Raw genomic sequence first — 23,648 nt, forward strand, 5'->3', positions numbered from 1 at the left:
TAGCCTGGCAAAATATCAAATTTCAAATTCGAAGTATATGTTTCTACTATAAGTGTATTGCTTTTGCACCATCATGAAGTTTTTCAACCATGAATTGAATCATCGTAAGTCAGGGAACATCTGTCCAAGTACTGCTTTAGTGACATCCCACCAATTATATGTTGTTTTCATTCTCATCCAGTTCCAAAAACTTTCTAATTTCCATTCTGATTTATCCGTTTACCCATGGGTTATTTAGAAGTGTTATTATTTGCTTTTCAAATGTTCTGGATTTTCCAGAGATGTTTACATTACTGATTTCCAATTTAATTCCATCATGGTCATGGAACATACTTTGTAGGACTTGAATCCTTTTAAATTTATTGAGACTTTTTTTTTTAATGGTTCATAACATGGTTTATCTTGATAGGATGTACACTTGAAAATAGTGTGCATTTGGGGCGCCCAGATGGCTTAGTTGGTTAAGCATCTGACTTCGGCTAAGTCATGATCTCAAGGGTTTGTGAATTCGAGGCTCACTTCGGGCTCTGTGCTGATAGCTCAGAGCCTGGAGCTTGCTTCGGATTCTGTGTCTCCTTCTCTCTCTCTCTCTGCCCCTCCCCTGTTCATGCTCTTGCTCAAAAATAAATAAACATTAAAAAATTAAAAAAAAAAACCAACAATGTGCATTCTGCTATTGTTAGGTGGAACATTCTACCAGGTCTAGTTCCAATTAGGTTAGTTGATGGTTAGTTCAAATCTTCTATATCCTTGCTTATTTTCTGTTCTATCAGTTGTTCTATCAGTTGAGAGAGTTGTATTAAGTTGTGAATTTAGTTTTGCTTGTTGTAGTACTACCAGTTTGTTTCATGTATTTTATTTTTTTATTTCATTTTGAGAGAGACAGCACACAAAAGTCGGGGAGAGGGAGAGAGAGAAACATAAGCAGGCTCTATACCCAGAGTGGAGCCCAATGCAGGGCTTAATCTCACATCTGTTAGATCATGACCTGAACCAAAATTAAGAGTTGGACACTCATCCAACTGAGCCACCCAGGCGTCCCTTTCTGTTTCATGTATTTTAAAACTCTGTTATTCAAGGCAAAAACATTTAGGATTGCTATGTCCTCTTGATTGACCTCTTCATCATTGTGAAATTACCTTCTCCATTGCTGGTAATATTCTTTGTTCAGAAATGTACTTCATTTACTATTAAATAATGTAGCTACTACAGTTTTTTTGACTAGTGTTAACATGCTATAAGTTTTATTCCTTTAATTTTTAACCTCTTACTCTCTAGTTTTTAATCCAAATGGCCTCTGCTTTTTAATTGACGTTTTCACCATTTATATTTAATGTGGTTTTCTGATAAGTTTAGGTTTGTATTTGTTTTCAATTTAAGCCACTTGTTCTTCATTCTTTTTCTGCCTTTAAAAAATTAATGAAGTATTTTTATGATTCCATTTTATACTGTTTGTTTATAATTTAAGTGGTTGCTTTAAGGTGTATCATATTTATCTTTAATATATCACAATCTATCTTCAAGTGATAGGACATCCCTTCACATAGAGTATAAGAACTTTACCATAGCATACTTCCATTTCTCCCCTTCTGGCCTTTAGCCTATTGTTGCCATGCATTTTATTTTTACATATGTTATAAACCCCATAATACAATGTCATTTTTTGTTTAAAGAGTCAGTTATCTTTTAAAGAGACTTACATATATAATAAGAAAAAAACCATTTATCCATATAATTACCATTTCGAGTGTTCTTCATTCCTTTATATAGATCTAGATTTCCAACAGATATCATTTTCCTTTTGCCCAAATAACTTCTTTTAACATTTCTCCTATTCTGGGTCTGATGAGTTATTTCAGCTTTTTTATGTCTGAAAAATGTCTTTATTTCAACTTTGCTTTTGAAATGTATTTTTATTGGGTACAGAATTCTAGGTTGACAGTTATTCTCTCTTCAGAACTTTAAAAATTTTGCTCCATTATATTCTCACCTGCATTATTTTTTTATGAGAAACCTGGTATCATTCATATCTTTGTTCCTCTTTAGTGCCTTTTCCTCTGGCTGCTTTTAAGGTTTTCTCTTTATCACCGGTTTTGAGCAGTTTGATTATTATGTTCTTTGGTGTACAGAACACTTAGGTCAAATCAAGGGACAGATACGACAGTAGATTAAAAGGAGAAATTTAAGATAAAGGATTATTAACTATAACAAAAGGTAACTAAAAGAAATAAGAAAACCTTATATAGTACCCACAGCTTATGGAGAGTACCCATAAAGGACAAAGTTGGAAGGGTTCACATCTCACTGGAATATGGTATGATTTAGCCCCCTGGATAGCAGAGAAGTTTGCTGGTTTGGCCAAGCCAGAGGTAGTCTGGGGTTCCTGGGCAAACAAGTTACCCTTGGGAGTAAATGGGAGGCAGGTAATCAGCAAGCAATGGCATGCAATGGGGGATCTGAATGTCAGTGGGGGCAGGAAGTCTTCAGAGCATAGGGAAGTTCCAGTTTATATGTAAAAAACACTGAAGAAAGGACAGGGGTGCAAACACTGCAGAGAGACCATGTTCTGGGGAAGTCTCCACTGGATGTCCTCATACCCACTCCCCTCCACCCCTGATCTGCACCAGAAACAAGAGAGCTTTCTTCCTCCTATAATGTCCTTCCAGTATGAGTGCACTGTAGTAAGAGAAGGCATAACATCATGCGCTCACTTTAAAGAAGAAATACTTAAAACAATTCCTTTATCTCAGAGCATAATATTGAAGGATGCATCTGGAACTGAAAGGCAGTAAGCTGATAAATGAAAGTATAGTTTTCTTCTTGTTTCTTGTGTTTGGGGTTCACTGAGCTTCTTAGATCTGTAGATTTATAGTTTTCATCATGTTTGGATAATTTTCAGCCATCATTTCTTCAAATATTTTTTCTGTACCCCCTCTTTAGGAACTCCAATTACACATATATTAGGTCACTTAAAAGGGTTCTAAAGCTCACTGATACTCTTTTCTTTCTTTCTGCATCTTATTGTGGATAATTTCTATTGCTATGCTTTCAAATTCCCTAATTTTTTCTTCTGCAATGTCTAATCTGCCATTAATCCTATCTAGTGTATTCTTCATCTCAGACATTGTAGTTTTCATATCTAGAAGTTCTACTTGGATGTTTTATACCTTTCATGTGTCTACTTAACTTTTGAACATACAGAGTACAAGTTATAATAACTCCTAATGTTCTTCTCTGCTAATTCTAATATCTGTGTCAGCTTTGAATGAGTTTCAATTGACTGATTATTCTTATTATGGATCATGTTTTCTTGCCTCTTTGCATGCCTGATAATTTTTTATTAGATGCCAGACATTATAAATTTTACCTTGTAAAGGTGTTGGATATTTTTGTATTCCTATAACTCTTCTTGAGCTTTGTTTTGGGATGCAGTTAAGTTACTTGGACACAGTTTGAGCCTTCTGAATCTTGTTTTTTAAGATTTGTTAGACAGGTCCAGGGCAGTACTCAGTCTAGAGATAATTATTCCCTACTCGTTTTGTTTTTTTAAGATTTTATTTTTAAAAATTTATATTCAAGTTAATTAACATACAGGATAATCTTGGCTTCAGGAGTAGAAACCAGTGATTCAACTCTTACACAGGATGCTCAGTGCTCATCCCAACAAGTGCCCTCCTTAATGCTCGTCACCCATTTAAACACCCTCCACTCTTCCCCGCTCCAACAACCCTGTTTGTTCTCTGTATTTAAGAGTTTCTTATGGCTTGCCTCCCTGTTTTTATCTTATTTTTACTTCCCCTATATTCATCTGTTGAGTTTCTCAAATTCCACATGAGTGAAATCATGTATCTGTCTTTACCTGACTGACTTATTTCACTTAGCATAATACCCTCCAGTTCCATTTACATCGTTGCAAATGGCAAGATTTCATTCTTTTTCGTTGCTGAGTAGTATTCCATTGCGCGCGCGCGCGCGCGCGCGCGCACACACACACACACACACACACACACATCTTCTTAATCCATTCATCAGTTGATGGACATTTGGGCTCTTTCCATAATTTGGCTGTTGTTAATAGTGCTGCTATAAACATTGGGGTGCATGTGCCCCCTTCGAATCAGCACTCCTGTATCCTTTGGATAAATTCCTAGTAGTGTAATTGCTGGGTCACAGGGTAGTTCTATTTTTAATTTTTTGAGGAACCTCCATACTGTTTTCCAGAGTAGCTGTACCAGTTTGCATTCCCACCAACAGTGCAAAAGATTTCCTTCCTCCTTTGTCCACATCCTCACCAACATGCTGTTTCCTGAGTTGTTAATTTTAGCCACTCTGACCAGTGTGAGGTGGTATCTCATTGTGGTTTTGATTTGTATTTCCCTGATGATGTGTGATGTTGAGCATCTTTTCATGTGTCTGTTTGCCACCTGGATGTTTTCTTTGGAAAAGTGCTTATTCATGTCTTCTCCTCTTTTCTTTATTGGATTATTTGTTTTTTGGGTGTTGAATTTGGTAAGTTCTTTATAGATTTTTGGATACTAACTCTTTATCTGATAAGTCATTTGCAAATAACTTTTCCCATTCTGCCTTTTAGTTTTACTGACTGTTTCCTTAGCTGTGCTTTTTATCTTGATGAGGTCCCAATAGTTTTGCTTTTATTTCCCTTGCCTCCAGAGACATGTCAAGTAAGAAGTTGCTGTGGCCTAGGTCAAAGAGGTTGCTTGCCTGTTTTCTCCTATAGGATTTTGATGGTTTCCTGTCCCACATTTAGGTCTTTCATACATTTTGAATTTATTTTTGTGTATGGTGCAAGAAAGTGGTCCAGTTTCATTTTTCTGCATGTTGCTATCTAGTTTTCCCAGCACCATTTGCTAAAGACAGTCTTTTTTCTATTGGATACTCTTTCCTGACTTGTTGAAGATTAGTTGGTCATATATTTGTGGGTCCCTTTCTGGGTTCTCTATTCTACTCTATTGATCTATGTGTCTGTTTTATGCCAATACCATAATGTCTTGATGATTCCAACTTTGTAATACAGGTTAAAGTCTGGGATTGTGATGCCTCCAGCTTTGGTTTTCTTTTTCAATATGACTTTGGCTATTCAGGGTCTTTTGTGGTTCCATACAAATTTTAGGATTGTTTGTTGTTCTAGCTCTGTGAAGAATGCTGGTGTTATTTTGATAGGGATTGCACTGGATGTGTAGATTGCTTTGGGTAGTATTGACATTTTAACAATATTTGTTCTTCCAATTCGTGAGCATGGAATGTTTTTCCATTTCTTTGTGTCTTCTTCAATTTCCTTCATAAGCTTTCTATAGTTTTCAGCATACAGATCTTTTACCTCTTTGGTTAGGTTTATTCCTCAGTGTTTTATGGGTTTTGGTACAACAGTATATGGGATTGATCCCTTGATATCTCTTTCTGTTGCTCTATTATTGGTGTATTATTCCCTGTTAACACAAGACCTTCCCAAGTACTCTACCCAATGCCTAGTGAAATTCTCCAATCTGGCTGGTAGTAATAGTAATAGTGCCTGCTACCACTGTGTGAGCACTGGACACCATTCCTTCTAATCTTTTTTATTTCTAATGTTTATTTTTGAGAGGGAGAAAGAGCACGAGTGGGGGAGGAGCAGAGAGAGAGGGAGACACAGAACCCGAAGCAGGCTCCAGGCTCTGAGCTGTCAGCACAGAGCCTGACGCAGGGCTCAAACTCATAAAGCATAAGATCATGACCTGTGTCGAAGTCCAATGCTCTACTGACTGAGCCACCTAAGCACCCCCTTCTAATCTCTTTGAACCCCCATTATGCTTATGTTGATCATTTTCTTCTGATACTCAAGGGAGACCTTCTGCAGATCTCTGTGATTCTGTGTATCTCTCTTCATTCTGGTATTCTGTCCTATAAGCTCTAGCTGCACTGGTCTCTCCAGACTCATAGCTCCATGTCAACTCTGGGAGTCTCCTGGGCTCTGCTTCAGTTCCTGCTCCTGACGCCAGAGCCCAGAAACTCGAGGCAGAATGGGGCAATTTTGGAGCTCACCTCTTTCACTTGCCACCTCAAGGATCACTGTCCTTCATTTCCTGGTGCCCAGTGTCTTGAAAACTACTGTTTCATACAGCTTGTATTTAAGTAGGCTCTATGACCAATATGGGGTTTGAACTCATGACCCTGAGATCAAGAGTCACATGCTCTACCGAGTGAGGCAAGTGCCCCAGTTTGTCGGTTTTTTTTTTAAGCAGTAGGTAAATCTGTCTCCTGTTACTCCAGCTCAGCTGGAAATGAAAGTTACCAGTATATCTCTTAAAGCTAATTTGTTCAAATTAGCCACCCAGACATCCCTAGCTGTCATTCTTATGTAAAGAGCATTCCCCGGGTGCCTGGGTGGCTCAGTCAGTTAAGCCTCTGACTTCGGCTCTGGTCATGATCTCACAATTTGTGAGTTTGAGCCCCATGTAGGGCTCTGTGCTGATAGCTTAGAGCCTGGAGCCTGCTTTGGATTCTGTATCTCCCTCTCTCTCTGCTCTTCCCCCTGCTCATGCTCTCTCTCTCCTTCAAAAATAAATAAACATTAGAAAAAATAGTAAAAAAAAAAAAAAAAAAAAAAAAAAAAAGCATTCCCTCAACACCTAGAGTTATTCAGTGATCTTTAAAAAAAATGATGGGCATTGAAGAGTGTATCTTTTGGGATGAGCACTGGGTGTTGTATGGAAACCAATTTGACAATAAATTTCATATAAAAAAAAAGGTGCTCCTGGAAAAATGTTCAATTATTTCCTATTATCGATATTTAAAGAGTTAACAGAGTAATTTTTAATGCTGACAATTGTGTGGGGAGCCTTCTCTTTTCTGAGATTATGGATTCACAGGTTTTTATATACTCACATGTATAAGTTACTTGCAGCCCACTCAGTAGGAACCGTCAATTTCCTACTGGACTTGGAATTAGTTGTTCCTTCAAAGAGCCGTGGTTCTTTTTAGCAAGGAACAGTATTTAAAAAGTAAAGTCTGGGGGCGCCTGGGTGGCGCAGTCGGTTAAGCAGCCGACTTCAGCCAGGTCACGATCTCGCGGTCCGTGAGTTCGAGCCCCGCGTCGGGCTCTGGGCTGATGGCTCGGAGCCTGGAGCCTGTTTCCGATTCTGTGTCTCCCTCTCTCTCTGCCCCTCCCCCGTTCATGCTCTGTCTCTCTCTGTCCCCCAAAAAAAAAATAAAAAATAAAAAAATAAAAAATAAAAAAAAATAAAAAGTAAAGTCTGGGTACTAGGGGTACTCATTACTACTAGTGTTTCATTGCTTCTAGGGCCTTTGAGGACAAAGCTAGGAATAAAAAATATACAATGAGTTGTACTTCTCTTATATGTTGGATTTTGGCTTATCTGTCCATCCTAACCCGCTCCGACCTCTCATTTCTTCCCTGATTATTCTTCACAGCTGTCCCTCATACCCCTTCTCTTGCTTATACCACACTTGGTGGAACTACTGAAGCACCGCTTGCTACACACTCAGGTGCTAGTTATTTTTGTCCCTGAGTCGTAGGACATTGCATGACTTTGACCAAGAATCTCATTAAACAAAACTGAAGTGATATTGCTTAAAATAATGTGTAGCAACATTTACTTGCTGAACACGAATGTTGTAATACCACATCTCTGTTAATTATTTACCTATGAAATCAAACAGAATTTTTAAAGAAGGTTTTGTTTTCTATACCATTGAATAATTCCTGAGTGTAGGGCACTATGATTGACACTGGAGACATGAATGAGTCTAAGACAGCATCTAATGTTACAGTCTCTGGGCTTTAATGCTTTGTGGGCGAGACATAGCATGAGTACCAGTACAAATGCAATTGCTATCTTCTAAGCCAGAAAGTAGGCCAGGGACTTTATACATAGTCTACAATCCTAACAGCCCTGCAAGGTGTATAGTGTGATTCTGGTTGTTTTTTTTTGTTTTTTTTTCCTTAAATAATCCCTATTTTTTTCCAGATGAGGAAACTGTGCAATTGCAAACTCTCTGAATCTCAACTAACTTAGCTAGTAATCAACAGAGCCAAAGTAAACCCAGATTCATCTAGTGCCAAAACCTGAATCCATTTCACTATGCCAAACTACCTCTTAGAAGGAGTGATGAAGTGTGCCCTGACTTCAGCAAGGTTTAAGGATTTTGCTTTCATTCCACCCCACCTCCTTTCTGACACTGTGCTACTTATGTGGAAGAAGGGCTTATTGAGAGGTTTCCCCAGCGGCTTGTATCTCAGGGACTCCATTTTGTTAAATTCCTTTACTGATGAAGGAATTAAGATACTTATAACGTTGGCTACTGATACTAAATTAGGCAAGAACAGCTGTCACCAATCCTGGCTTCACATTAGAACAGTAATTCTCATCATTGGCCACACACTATAAGCACCTGCTTTTAAAAATCCTGATGCTCAGGTCACATCCTAGGGTAGTTAAATCAGAATCTCTGGGGGTAGGTCCCAGATATCAGTATTCAGCTCAAAAGCTGACTAGTGATTCTAATTTGCAATCAGGAATGAGGTTTATAGCTTTAGAATACAGGGATAACATTTGCTAAGTGACTTTAATAAGGGGGCAAGGAGAAGACTCCTATACGAAAAACATAAAACTAAAGGAAATGGGTAGATACAAGGGCAATTTGAAGTCAGCAAGAAGTATGGAGACAGGTGTTTCCAAGGATCCAGAGTCTCCATTCCAGGGAAGTTTGAGGGAAAGAGAGACTGCTGTTAAGTTAGCCTGGTTCAGGTAAGTTAGCATTCTTACCTGTGTGGCTCCAAAGACTATACTTTCTATTAGGTCACACTGATTCCTAGTAGTAACAGCTGGCACTATGGGCCAAATGCTTGACCTGTTTTCATACAACTTTAGGAGGCAAGTCTCTATTTTACTTATGACACATAAAAAGATGCAAGATAGCTTATATGTATTTCTAAATAAGTCATCTAGACTAGTAGCTCCTGACCATGGATCCTTGGGGGATACTGAATTTCTAGAAGAATGCACACAAAAGCACTGCCTGTAGATTGAACACATCCTATCATTAAATGCTGCTGTGATTACAGAATGTAAATTCTTCTGAAAGTATTATTAAATCCCTAATAATGTATAATTTTTATACTTTTTATCAATCTGCACATACTAAAATAACATCTATTATCATGTGAGAGTTTCCAATTTTTTTTTTAATATTAAAAAGGGTCCTCTTGTGGAGAACTTCATACCTTGTAAATGGGAATGTAAAATGTTACAAGCCTTTTTGAAAACTAGCCTGGCAGTTTTTCCTTTTTTTCATTTTTATTAAGCTTTTTATTTTAATTCCAGTATAAGTAACATACAGCATTATATTAGTTTAGATGTATAATATAGCGATTCAACAGTTCTATACATTACTCAGTGCTCATCATAACATGTGCCCTCCTTAATCGCCATCACCTATTTCCCCCCTCCCCTCACCCCCTTCCCCTCTGGTAACCATCTGTTTTTCCTCTATAGTTAAGAGTCTGTTTCTTGGTTTCTCTCTTTTTCTTTTGTTCATTTGTTTCTCAAATTCCACATGTAAGTGAAATCATATGGTATTTTTCTTTTCCTGACTGACTTCTTTCACTTAGCATTATACTGTCTAGCTCCGCCCATGTCATCGCAAAGATTTCATTTTTTTCTATGGCTGAGTAACATTCCATTATATGTATATACATATATACATATACACACACATACGTACATATATATATATGTATATATATATATATATGTATAGGTGTGTATGTATGTGTGTGTGTGTATCTCACATCTTTATCCATTCATCTATCGATGGTTACTTGGGCTGCTTCCATAATTTGGCTGCTTCCATAATTTGGCAGATAATGCTGAAATAAACATAAGGGTACATATATTCTTTTGAATTAGTGTTTTTGTATTCTTTGGGTAAATACTTAGTAGTGTGAATACTGGATCATAGGGTAGTTCTATTTTTAATTTTTTGAGGAACCTCCATACTGTTTTCCACAGTGGCTGCATCAGTTTGCATTCCCACAAATAGTGCAAGAGGGTTTCCTTTTCTCCACATCCTCAGAGTTTGGCAGTTCCTTCAACAGTTACAGAGACATACCACAGAAATTTCACTCCTAACTACCTACTCAACAGAAACAAAAACCTATGTCTACACAAAGGCTTGTATATGAATATTCATAGCAGCACTAATCATAATAGTTGAAAACTAGAAATAATCCAAATGTCCATCAATGCATGAGTGAACCAGATGCAGTATAGCCGCACAACAGAATACTATTTAGCAATAAAAAGGAACTACTGATATGTACTACGACACAAATGAACCTCACAAATGTTATACTAAGTAAAAGAGACAAGACACACAAAAAAACCTATATTCTGCATGCCTTCATTTATATGGAATATCCAGAAAAGGCAAATCAATACAGACAGAAAACAGATCAGTGTTTGCCTGGAGCTGAGGGTGGGGGTGGGGACCGACTATAAAAGGGACATGAGGAGGGGTGCTTGGGTGGCTCAGCTGGTTAAGCGTCCAGCCCCTGGTTTCAGCTCAGGTCATGATCTCACAGTTTTGGGTTTGAATGGCACATCAGGCTGTGCGCTGACAGTGTGGAGCTTGCTTGGGATTCTCTTTCTCTCCCTCCCCCCCTCTCTCTCTCTCTGCTCCTCTCTCATGCTCTCTCAAAAATGAATAAATAAACTTAAAAAAAAAAAAAAAAGGAAATGAGGAACTTTTGGGCAGGAGTTGGGGTGGGGGCGTTATGGAAATGTTCTGAAACTGGATTATGGTGATAGTCGCACAACTCTATTACACGTTTGCTAAAAATAACTTAATTGTATATTTCCAATGGGTGAATTTTACAAAGTGTAAATTATACCTCAATAAGGCCGTCCAAAAATATTGTGAAAGGTAATTGATGAGATTTTTAAAAGGGGAGGTATCCTCAAGTTGAAAAACTGGAAGCCAGTGATGCAGACTATGGTGAAAGAATTCAGCAAGGGCAAGTGTACATTTGGTGATCATTTTGCAACATATACAAATATTGAATCATTATGCTATACACCTGAAACATGTTATATGTCAATTATCTAAGTAATTTTAAAGACTTTTAATTTTTTAGAGAGAGTGTGAGTGGGGAAAGGGGCGGAGGGAGGGAAAAACAGGGAGAGAGGGAGGGAAACAGGGAGAGGGAGAGGGAGAGAGAAAGAGGGAGAGAGAGAGAGAGAGGGAGGATCTTAAGCATACACCACACTCAGCACAGAGCCCAATGTGGGGTTTGATCCCATGACTCTGGGATCAGACCTGAGCCGAAATCAAGAGTCAGATGCTCAACCAACTGAGCCACCTAGGGGCCCCAATTTATCTCAGTAATTTTTAAAAAGTTAATAAAAAATATGTCTTAAAAAAAAGAAAAAGAGTGTACATTAAAGGAAGTAAAATATTAATTCTCCGGATGGGTAAAATCTTTCAGTAAATACTCAAACTTCTATAACACTTAAACCACAGAACTACACAATATATATTTGCTTAACTTATAAATGTAGTTCTAATGCTTCCTAAGCATCCACATTTCATACAAGTTGCTCTGCCTTCTGTAGGAGGTGCCCTGAGTGCACAGCCCTTGACAGAACAAAGTACATGAATCAACCACAATAGATGGTAGAATGCTAGTGACAAAAGAAAAGTACTACTGCGCTCTTGCTGCTCAGTAGAAGGAAAGATAACTGGTGGGGGCAGAACAGAAAAGGCCTCATTGAAAGAAGTGGCAAGTAAGCTTGGCCTTAAGGACTGGGGAAAATTCCAAAGGTGGCAGTGTGAAGTGGGAAAGCACAGGATCAGGAAATAGGCCAGTCTGGTTGAAGCGTGGGGCTCAAAAAGAAAGGTAACAGGACACAGGCTGGAAATGTATGCTAGGTCCAGATGCCAAAGAGCTTTGAAAGCCATACCATGGAGCCCCAACTTTGTTTTGTAAGCAAAGAAGTAGCTCCTGAAGAAAATGAGTTGTCTGAAACAACCATGGATGAAGGTAATCCGACAATGGGAGAAAATGGAGGGGTAGAGCATCAAGGCAGGGGGATACACGGGAGATTGCTGCATGAAGTTCAGAGAGCCTCAACCAGGGATAGGGCAGTAGAAGAAAAAGGAGGGGCAGACTCTGATTCTCTGGTCCTAGTAAGGAGGGGAGGTTCATCTCGAATTACACTTCATCTTTTAAGGGCTTCTGCTTTGTTACTCTCCCCAACTCTCAGGGATTTGTCTGTCTCCCACTGACAGTTAAAAGTCCATAACTGAGATCTTTGGCGGTCTGTTTCAGAAGACATGTTTTCATTCATTTTGTTTTTTCCCCAAACAAAAGGATACTATTTGGTAAATAAATTCCTTTCATTTAGGGAAGTGCCACCATATGCAAGGAATGAGTTTTTAATTCTAATTCTGCCAGTTTTAAAATAGGATGCTAATTTTGAAAGACTGGCCTCAATCCTATGTTATGTTCAATTTCAATCTGGTTTTGAGGAATAAGCCAAATAGTTAAGTAGACCACAAGGCACCGAGTTGCCATGAAATAAAAACCGGTATGCTCTTCACAGAGCTCCTGCTAAACACTGAAGTTCCCCTTTAATGTCTACCAGCTTTTTAAGTAAATAAACAGCATAAAACAAAATACTATCGTTTAAGTACACAGAATTATTTTTAGTGCTAAGATTTAAAAAAAAAAAATTTTTTTTTACAGACTTTTTACAATACATGTTTGCATAAGCCACAGCTTACTTGCTCTGTGACCTTAGATGAGTCACATCCTCTTAGGGCCTTAGTTGTTTCTACAACTGTGAGATCAAAGAGACCAGGTAGGAGCTAAGTAACATGGGTTAAGTTGACCTTCAACGACTGCAGTATGAAAGGGTTCTTGCTAACTTAAAACATTATGTTAGACATCTAAAGTCAGATTAGTAATTGCCTACTCTTTTAGTCTTTAGAACACATCAATAAGCCTTTTCTCCATTGTTGCCATGTGTATGGCACTATACTAATCATTGTTAGGGACAGAAACCAGTTGAAGACAGTCCCTGCCTTCATGCTGTCTGAAACACAGAAGGAAAACAAACATAACCATGTGTGATATTAAATGGCAATAAAATTTAGACCACAGGCTTTATCATTTAGATAAACTGAGTTTGACAAACATCATCCCCATATACCCCTACCCTTTGAGGGCAATGTCAAAAGTAATGATTATATTCCATGGAATATAATCTTTAGAGGAGGCAGCATGCTGGTATGGACACAATATGGACACAGTACGGCAGGTTCCCCATTCATAGTTCATAATGGTAGTTTCACTTCTGTAAAATAATAATGGAATAAAGTTCCTAAGTGATGGAGTATGTCTAGGATTCAGTTAATACCTCATTTCTTTAACTTATACGTTAGAAAACATGGAATTGATATCTATTACTTAGATCTTATCATTAATGTAGAGGGAAGGCCATATGCTAAAACATCTCTGACATCATTGTTACGTCTTGCCTGCACTCTGAGCTTGACCAGAACAGCATCATAAGAGGAGGAATAACTGGTATCCATAGCAACATCACCAGACTGGGACAATGTAAAAAGCCGTAGCCTAGCAACCGATGACGAGAGATGTGTGTAGGGGGAATTCTTCCAGTTCTGCAAATGACAAACATGCAGCACTGAATGCGACTGATAATACCAGGGCAATGTGGAAAATCTGACTTATTTCTAGAGGGTTGGGAATGTCAGCCTCGTAAAACCTTAGTACTATGCTGCATAGTTTTAAACAGGAAAAGCAAGCAAACACCTCCTCACTGCCCACAACAGCAATCGTGTGCAGGGAAAGTACCTTATGTGTCATGACTGAAATAGAAAAGAAATTTTTTTGCAGCACCAAACATCTCAGTCTCTGTTTCTCATTATATAAATTTGAAATTCATCTCACTGAAATTTGGTGAGAGGGGAAGCTGCCCCTGGTCCTAGAGAAGGATGGATAGGTTCTGCATGTAAAAAATGGATAGGTTCTGCACCTATCCGTTGAATGCAGCACTACAAAGCTACCAGACTCACAACATACTACATAATGTGAGAAGGTCCCCTTAAAAATCTTGTTTTTAACAGAGATCACATACATTTACGTGGACATTTAGAGAGGGAAAGAAACATCTAATTCAATTCCCGTTTTACTGACACAGAAATTGAGACTCGGTGAGGATTTATTTAAGGTCAGAAAAGGACAGAACATGGGCTAGAACTGAGGTCGTCTGTTTTCCAGGCCAATTCTTCCCACTAAACATGATACTACATTTTTTCCTTATGTAAACAGGAATACTGTTTGGACTTTATGGGAATGAGAAATAAATTTCTCTTACGTAAAGCCACTAAGATCTTGGGGTTCATCTTTTATAATAGTGATATCCTACCTATTATAACCATATATGGGTCTACCCTACCCGAAGACAATCTAAAAAATATATTCATGAACACAGTTCATGAGTTCAAGCCCCAAGTTAGGCTCTGAGCTGATAATTCAGAGCCTGGAGCCTGCTTTCAATTCTGTGTCTTTCTCTCTCTGCCCCTCCTTCCCTATCTCTCTCTCTCTCTCTCTCTCTCTCAAAAATAAACATTAAAAAAATTTTTTTAAATAAAAAATGAAAAAATTTTGGTGATTCTGGGTTAAGTTATAGTGTCATAGGAATTTACCCAAATCTGTGATTATCAGAGATCTTATCCTAGTACAAAAAGACCAACAGCTTCTCTAGTTGGAACAAAATGGTATACGTGTACAAAAAAGGGGTACTGTTACAACTGCGTCTACTATTCTAGTTAGAATGGTGGAACCTTAGCAATAAGCCACTCCAACTCCTTCAGAAAACGAAGCCCATTAAAGTCCAGGACTCTATCCACTGATGCTGTTATGGCTGAGACTGGCTATCTGTTCACCAACCCACTTCTCCCTAGGCACAAAGCTGGCCTACATTTCCCAGACTCTCTTGTAACTGGGTGAGACCCTTTGGCCAAGTTCTGACCAGTCAATGAGCAGAAGGTATGTGCATCATTTCCAGGCATGACCCACAGAAACCTTCCAGATTCTTTCCCTTCTGCTGCAACCTTGGGAAGCCACCTGTTGAACGTGGCAGAGCCACAGGATGGAAGGAGATGGCTGCATCACTGAATCACTGCCTGAATTGTGGGCCACCCATCAATTGGGATTACCAGTTTTTAACTCACTCTATTAAGCTACTAAGATTTGAGGATTTATCTGTTACAGAAACTTCAGTATTAATAAAATCATAACTTGGGCTACTCTTCTACTAAATGGTGAATACACTCCTTTGGGGTTTTTTTCTTTATCAGTATTATACTATTTACTCCCAAAGAGATGGCTCGTTTTACTTCTCAGTAAGAGTACCATTAAAAGTAACAAAGGACTGGGACTGTAATCTTGGCAAGTCACTTAACCTCCATGGGTCTCAGCTTCCTTAACTATTTATTAATAAATTAGTGATCCGTGTATCATATTTTTAAATACACAGTTAAAAACCTTTTTTCTAATAAGATATTAAGCAGAACTTCGATATAATAAAACAAAAATGCTCAGGTTGGAATGGAAATGGGGAAGGGGAAAAGAATCCACTAGATTTCAGTTATTCCTTGCAACTACTCCTGAGGCACCTCTTGGAGACCTATGGCACCTGGGAACACAGTTCGAGAATCGCTGATCTAAACCAGCAGTTTTCCAAATTATGTGAGTTTTTTGTTTTGGGTCTTCTTTTTATTTTTATTTTTTTCAGAACTCTTTTCTATATGAAATCTTATGATAAGCCTCAATAAACAGATACTGATAAAGGAAATCTTATATTAATATTAAATATTTTAGAAATTTAAAAGTATAAAATCTTAAAACTCAGAACAATGAGGCTTTTTAGAAACAATCTGAAATTAAACAATAAGGATGACAGTGGTAACTTTACTCACTATGATGTATCTGTGGATTTAGTTGTGATTTTAAAATACTGAAAACAAATTTTTTTTTTATACACCCAGTGAAGCAGTTACAAATGCCACCAGTTTTTACACAGTGCACACACCTTATAATAGTACTGGAGAGGGACAAGGAAGAGTGTATGCCAATGTCTCCCCAAAGCCAACGTAAGTTGGCAGCACAAAGTGGGGTACTAAATACCTTTCATACATTAAAATGTGGCATCTGTTTCAAGACAATACATGGTATCTGTTTTGGTAATGGTTCTTCAAAGTGTTACAAATTTTTAAAAACAATCAAATTTGCAGAATCTCTGAAAAGCATTTTATAAACCACGGTCCAGCTATACACTGGAAGTCCTTTTTCAATTCTAAAAATTATGATATCATTGGATTACTGTCCTGGACTCCAATGAAGAGCAAAGAAGAAGATGCTAACAGGATCAAAACATGACCTGCTCGGGGCGCCTGGGTGGCGCAGTCGGTTAAGCGTCCGACTTCAGCCAGGTCACGATCTCGCGGTCCGTGAGTTCGAGCCCCGCGTCAGGCTCTGGGCTGATGGCTCGGAGCCTGGAGCCTGTTTCCGATTCTGTGTCTCCCTCTCTCTCTGCCCCTCCCCTGTTCATGCTCTGTCTCTCTCTGTCCCAAAAATAAATAAAAAAAAAAAATGTTAAAAAAAAAAAAAAAAAAAAAAAAAAACATGACCTGCTTTTCTGCTGATTATGTTTACTCACTGAATACAGAGATTTCCTTTCTCAAGGCAACAATATTTAGGGGCGAGAACCATGGGTTAACCAGCACAGGTAGCAAAAGAGTAAACAGTTTGCTGACAATTTTTTTCCTCTGCCAATAAACTACACCCTTCCTACCACCTGCAACCCATTTGCCAGGTACAAAATTTAAAGACCTCACCTCACATCAGGCAGGGTCAGCTCATTTAACTCTACTTCATCACTCCAACAATGATACACTAAGCTGTCTACAGAGATGGAGGGAATCTAGATTCAATGTCCAAAAAAGGCTGATTGCCATTGTATTAAGTCAAATCTAGGAGTATTAAGAAGAATTACTCCTACTGTGATTTACCTAATCTTGGGCCTTTCGACCCCCCCCAAATTTAGACAATATGCTAGAACCTTAGGCTCTCTTCTTTTGAAAAAGATAATCAGAATTAGAAAGAGTTGTAAATAATACAACAAACCTGAAGACTCCAGGATCAGGCATGGCTTTCTCTTTGGTAAATAATTAAGAACAGGTTCAAATAATCAAGACACAAATCCACTAATAAAAACATATGCTGAAATAACAAGCAATTACCACCCTAATGTGTTTAACCTACTAATTAGCAATAGTACCAATCTGGAAAAAGCTGGAAATGCTGTCTTCATAGAGAGAGCTCCTAGATGCAAAAGCCCTTTTTCTGCTCTAGCTGAAGTGATCCTCTCAACAAATCATTTTCAATCCTCTTAGCACACCCTTGACATAACAAATAGAAATTGCTAAAAGTGGATCCCAACCTTTGGATTCATTCTACTCAGTGACTCTGAAGTAAGGGGCATCCAAGACAATAATATGCAGTGAATATTAACTAAAAATGAAGCCAATGAGATAGAAATACATGTGAGGAGGTGTTTATTTCTGATCGACTGACTACCCATCTTTGAAAATGTACAAAAACCAATCTTCAAACCAGTGGTTAACCTGTAACCAGTGTAAAGCCTTGGGCAATGTCACTAAACTTCTGATCCTCAATTTCCTTATTTGTCAAAAAAGGAATAATTAGCACTGCCTCCATCACAGAGTTATGATGATATCAGAGTAGGTACCATGAATGAATGTCCTTTGGAAATTTAAATTACTGTTATTTGGGGGCACCTGGGTGGCTTGTCAGTCAAGCATCTGACTCTTGGTTGGCTCAGGTCATGATCTCACCATCATGAGATCAAGCCCCATATTAGGCTTTGCACTGGGTGTGGAGCCTGCTTAAGATTCTCTCCTTCTCCTCTGTCCCCACCTCTCTCAAAAAAAAAAAAAAAAAATAATAAATAAATAACTGTTATTTGGTTGGGAAATAATCTTGTTTTCATAACTGCTTTCAGGGATAGGCTGACTAAAAACTACCATGTCTTTTTCTACAAAAACATGTAAAGGAGGCAGACTTTAAGAAGAAAACAAGCGGGATGCCTGGGTGGCTCAGTTGGTTGGGTGTCCGGCTTTGGCTCAGGTCATGATCTCACTGTTTGTAAGTTCAAGCCCCAGGTCGGCCTCTGTGCTGTCCAGCTCGGAGCCTGGAGCCTGCTTCGGGCTCTGTGACTCCTTCTCTCTCTGCCCCTCCCCAACTTGTGCTCTGTGTCTCTATGTCTCTCAAAAAATTAATAAATGTAAAAAAAAAATTGTTTTTAAAGAAGAAGAAAACAAGCAAGACATCCCCCACCCTAAAAGGTACAAAAGCCCATTCAGCAATTAAAACTACTTTTGATGAGCAGCTGTTCACTGTAAAGTGCTCTAGAAGCAAGGATGGCTACATGTCACCCACCAGCAGCAGAGCGACCGTGACACTAATGGCAACTACTTAAAAGCCTTTAACCCTGAGAAGGAAACCAGGGAAAAATTTGCTTCGAGAAGTGTGCCAGATGTAGAGATGCAAATCCCAAATGGGCTGTTTAAAGAACAAGGATCTGTTTACTCTTCAGAGGAAAATTAGTCTTTTCAGGGAAGATCAGCTCCAGCTAGTATGCACACTGTATTCTTTGTGTGTATGGAAAATGTTAGAGGCAGACTGAGGAATATAGCTCCCAACAGGCAGGAAACAAACAAAGCACCTGTTTGCACCAACTTCCTCCCACATGTGCCATATCAGACACCAGCTCAGAAGAGTGGCTCTTCTGGGAACAGAGAGTGTGGGGGTGGATGAGAAGATGGGGCATCACAGAGGGCAAAGGTCAGGGAGGGGGAGCTGACACTCATCTGAATACAGCTCCAGTCACTCTGAGTGTACAAATTCTTAGGTGACACCCAACAAAAGGTACCAGAACAGAATCTCAAACTCAGAGAGCTCAGATGGGAGATTTGACTCAAAATTTCTACCTTCAAAACACACGCCCAATATAACCCTTCTCACCACCTCCATAATCAACACTACCATCAACTCTCCTCTTGGAAAGTCCTTCACTGATCTCTGTGTTTCCACCCAGGCCCTACAATCCATTTTCCTGCAGCAGCCAACATAATCTTTTAAAAACAGTTATCGGGGAGCCTGGGTGGCTTAGTCGGTTAAGCGTCCACCTTTGGCTCAGGTCATGATCTCGTGATTTGTGGGTTCAAGCCCCGCGTCGGGCTTTGTGCTGACAGCTCAGAGCCAGGAGACTGCTTCGGATTCTGTGTCTCCCTCTCTCTCTGCCCCTCACCCACTTGCGCTTTCTCTCTTTCTCAAAAATAAACATTAAAAAAAAATTAACAACAGTTATCACATCATGATGCTCCCCTGCCAAAAACAGATCACTGGCTTTGCAGCACACCGATTAAGATCCCAAATCTGTCTCATGGCTTAGTAAGGCCCTACATAATCTAGCCACTGACTGTCCCTCTGACCTCATCTCCCACACTCTTCTCAAACTGACTACACCCCAGTCACATCAACTTGCTTTCCATTCATTCCTAGGCTTTTAAATGCCTGCAATATTCTTTCACTTCTTTTTAATCTATTAGGTGCCTGTTCAAATCTCATCCCTTGAAAGGTTCCTTCTCGACAGCCCTATCCAAAATTGAGTTGTCCCTACAGCTACCACTTTCTCCCCTTTACCTGGCTATATGTGATTATAGCACTTACCACTTCTGACTCTTATTATTTATGTATTTCTTTCTTTATCATCAATCTCCTACATTATCTCAGAACAGGGAAATTTATCTTGTTCACTGCAGTATCTCTGTTACACAGAACAGTTCCTTCATACATAGTAGGTATACATCATAAATATTTGTTGAATGACTTTTTCTTTTTATTACCAAATATATATAAAGATAAATACACAAAACATATATACACTGTTTAATAAGTAATTATAAAGCAAACATCCACTTAATTACTACCAAGGCCAAGAAGTAGACCATCCCAGAGGCCACCTCCCCAAGCACTTTTTTTCCTGATGACAACCCTCTCCCCTTCACACTCCTCAGGTAACCATTATCCTCAATTTTGTGATGAACATTACCTCCATTTTCTTTAAGGACCATACAGTTTTACTACTTATGTGTGAAGAATGATAGGTTTTTCAGCCTAATAAAGATAAATGTTAGGGAGAATAAAACTGTGAAAACATTTTTGGAGGGCACGATGATAATATCTATTAAAAAGTTAAATGTACACACCTTTTGACCTAGATACCTCACTTATAGGAATTCAATCCAGGGAAAGGCTGATATAAGAGCACCAAGATATGTACACAAGGATGTTCACTGCAGCTGTTTGTAACTAAAACACTGTAACCAATGCACATGGTTTTCAATACAAAATGGTTAACACTAACTATGGTATGGCCTTTTGAACATGGAGTACTATATACAACCATTAAAAATATGAAAAAAACGCAAAAATACATAAAAAAATTAACAAAACATTTTGTTTTTTTTAAAAAAAGCAAAAATAGAAAAGTTATGTGTGACATATGGAAAAATACAAATATATTAACACCAAACTGTTATTAGTATTTCCTTTAACAGAGGATCATGGGGGATTTTCACTGTTTATATCAAACATTTCTATATTGTCTAAATTTTACTTTACAATGAAACGTGAGTTCTTTTTGCCATCGGGGGAAAAAAACACTCTATAAATTTTTTAATGAAAAACCTATGAGTGGAAACTTCAGGCAAAGGCAAACATAGAATCTTCAGTGTCTTGTAAAAAATATTCAGTGAGGCTTAGTTCCTTAAGAAGCCACCCTTATCCTAGCTATAGAAACCAAGTTTCAGAAAAGAATACCTCACTGAAGGGGCGCCTGGGTGGCGCAGTCGGTTAAGCGTCCGACTTCAGCCAGGTCACGATCTCGCGGTCTGTGAGTTCGAGCCCCGCGTCAGGCTCTGGGCTGATGGCTCGGAGCCTGGAGCCTGTTTCCGATTCTGTGTCTCCCTCTCTCTCTGCCCCTCCCCCGTTCATGCTCTGTCTCTCTCTGTCCCAAAAATAAATTAAAAATGTTGAAAAAAAAAATTTAAAAAAGAATACCTCACTGGATGCAAAGTTTTAATAGACATAGATTTCAAACTGCCTGGCTTCACTTAAACTACAAGTGAATCTTTTTTCCTTTATTTCAACCTCTTTATCACCAATCTTCAGACTATTCCTCCAGGCATCTCTTAGACTAAGCCCTTCCAGTTTAAAATGCAGGGTTTGATTTCTCCTGGCCTCAGACCTAGGCCTAACTTCCTGTTAAATTCTTTTTGTCCCCTGCCCTACCTGCGATTCTATAGTAACAACCCTTTTTCTCTTCACCCAGCTTTTGGAACAGCCCTTTTTATATACTGCCCCCAATATAGCTTCTCTTTTTGACACAAGTAGATAGTAATACCCAAAGCCATAGTGACTAGACACATGACTATAATTCTGGTTGTGAGGAAGGGAGAGGTTTGTTAGAGATACTTATAGAGCTGCAATGAGGGGGGAAAGGACCAACAGGGAGGGCCATGTCAAAATAAAAGTTAAAATATAGCACAATACTGAAACAAATAAGGGGAAAAATAATGACTTTTAAGGTGAATTCTCACGAGTTTAGCATCCAGGGCTGCACACAGAGCAACTATAGACCCTCATGGGACTCTGTTCAAAAGCAGTCACTATCAGCTTTCCAAAGGGGAACCTCTGACTCCTTCTCCACACTACAGACCATTTTGGGCTCTAAGAACAGATAAGATGACAAGATGGTTGGAGGCAGAGAGTTTTTTTGTCCAGAGTGTATGTACCCCGTGAGGCAGAGTGGGAGTCATAATGATACCCAACTCCAAATGACGGCCAATCCTCCCACGAGAAAAGTTTTTCAGTAAAAGCTGAAATGCTGGGGCGCCTGGGTGGCGCAGTCGGTTAAGCGTCCGACTTTAGCCAGGTCACGATCTCACGGTCTGTGAGTTCGAGCCCCGCGTCAGGCTCTGGGCTGATGGCTCAGAGCCTGGATCCTGTTTCCGATTCTGTGTCTCCCTCTCTCTCTCTGTCCCTCCCCCGTTCATGCTCTGTCTCTCTCTGTCCCAAAAATAAATAAACGTTGAAAAAAAAAATTAAAAAAAAAAAAAAAAGCTGAAATGCTGATTTCCATCTCCATCAGGAAGGTCAGAGGACCACAGGGCTAGTCACTCAGAAATTGACCAACATACAGACCGCTGGAGAAGTCACAGCATAACACAAAAAGTACTTGCAGCTTTAGGTCAGTACCCTAAAACTCTGTCCATTCTGTAGTCACTCTCCTCAGTTCATGAAGATTGGGTATTTATGCAATTCCAGAAGGAGAATCTATGAAGACAACACTAGATCTCTAGGCAACTGAGTCACCATTATCTGTAGCTTGCCTGTCATAGTGTTGACATCCATGGTCTCTTTCTTTGACCACTGGTTTCTAAACAGAACAGATACAGTCTAAGAATGTATTTGAAACAGTCAAGAGTGTCCTTCCACAGAGTGCATGAAGGGGCAGTATATTTTTCAAAAAGTTATAGTTCTAAATATTTCTTTATTAGGTACCTTAGCTTGTCATTTAACGACAAAAACACAACCACCTATCTTTTATTGAATGGCCACTCTGCTAGATACCTGCTTATCTATGTGTGTGTGTGTGTGTGTGTGTGTGTGTGTGTGCGTGTGTGTGTGTGTGTGTGTACACACAGTCCCTGCTCCCAAAGCGTTTACAATCTAACAGTACCCATCAAAGAACACTGTTCTTCCATCTCTTCTATGGCTGACTCTTCACCCCGCAGGTCTCACCTCAAATGTTATCTCCTTCCTACCTACTCTTTCTAAAGTTGCTCTCGACTTTCTGGTCATTTACCATCACATCATCCTTCACAGTACCTACCACAACCTATAGTTATCTTGTGGATTTGTTTAGTTATTTATATACCTCTTCCTAGTAGCTTCACATATCATATGTCTTATGTTCCCCCACTGTATCCCATTGTGCCTTGCTCAATAAATATTTACTGAATGCTGAAATTAAAGGAGGTCTTAAATAAATAAGTAAATAAATAAATAAATAAATAACTCACTATTTTACTCAAAAGAATAGAAAGCCAGTTAATCATTAAAGGAGAAGCAGCGGGGAAGGTGGATCTGGGACTTTTTCAAAGAATGCAATTAAACATTTGAAATCTCTTCCCACTGGTCATGGCAGCCCTTAGTCATATGGTCATAAGCATATGTACCGTTAGTGTGTAAATATGTTATTGAATGTATGGAACCTCCAAGGAAAGTGGAACCACTGTGAACACTTCCCACAGACAACACTAACATCCAAGAGTTGGACCTTCTGGCAAAAAACACCTCAAAATGGTTGTTATGGGTCAAAATCCCTATGTTGAAGTCCAAACTCCAGTACCTCAGAATGTGACCTTTTTGGAGACAAAGTCTTTACAGTGGTAAT

General features: G+C 38.9%; 1 protein-coding gene and 1 long non-coding RNA gene across 6 annotated transcripts in view; both read right to left on the reverse strand.

The window, feature by feature from the left end:
• The window catches only part of BICDL1 (BICD family like cargo adaptor 1), a 106,418-nt gene that overhangs the window by 64,394 nt on the left and 18,376 nt on the right, over positions 1-23,648 (reverse strand). The window lies entirely within an intron of this gene.
• On the reverse strand, positions 11,221-22,073 carry LOC131489243 (uncharacterized). Its single transcript, XR_009250440.1, has 3 exons — positions 21,251-22,073; positions 16,735-21,010; positions 11,221-16,484 (listed from the first exon to the last, which is right to left on the reverse strand). It is a non-coding gene; the product is annotated as an uncharacterized LOC131489243 (long non-coding RNA).

This window comes from Neofelis nebulosa, chromosome 11 (genome assembly GCF_028018385.1).
Source record: "Neofelis nebulosa isolate mNeoNeb1 chromosome 11, mNeoNeb1.pri, whole genome shotgun sequence".
Classification (NCBI taxonomy): Eukaryota; Metazoa; Chordata; class Mammalia; order Carnivora; family Felidae; genus Neofelis; species Neofelis nebulosa.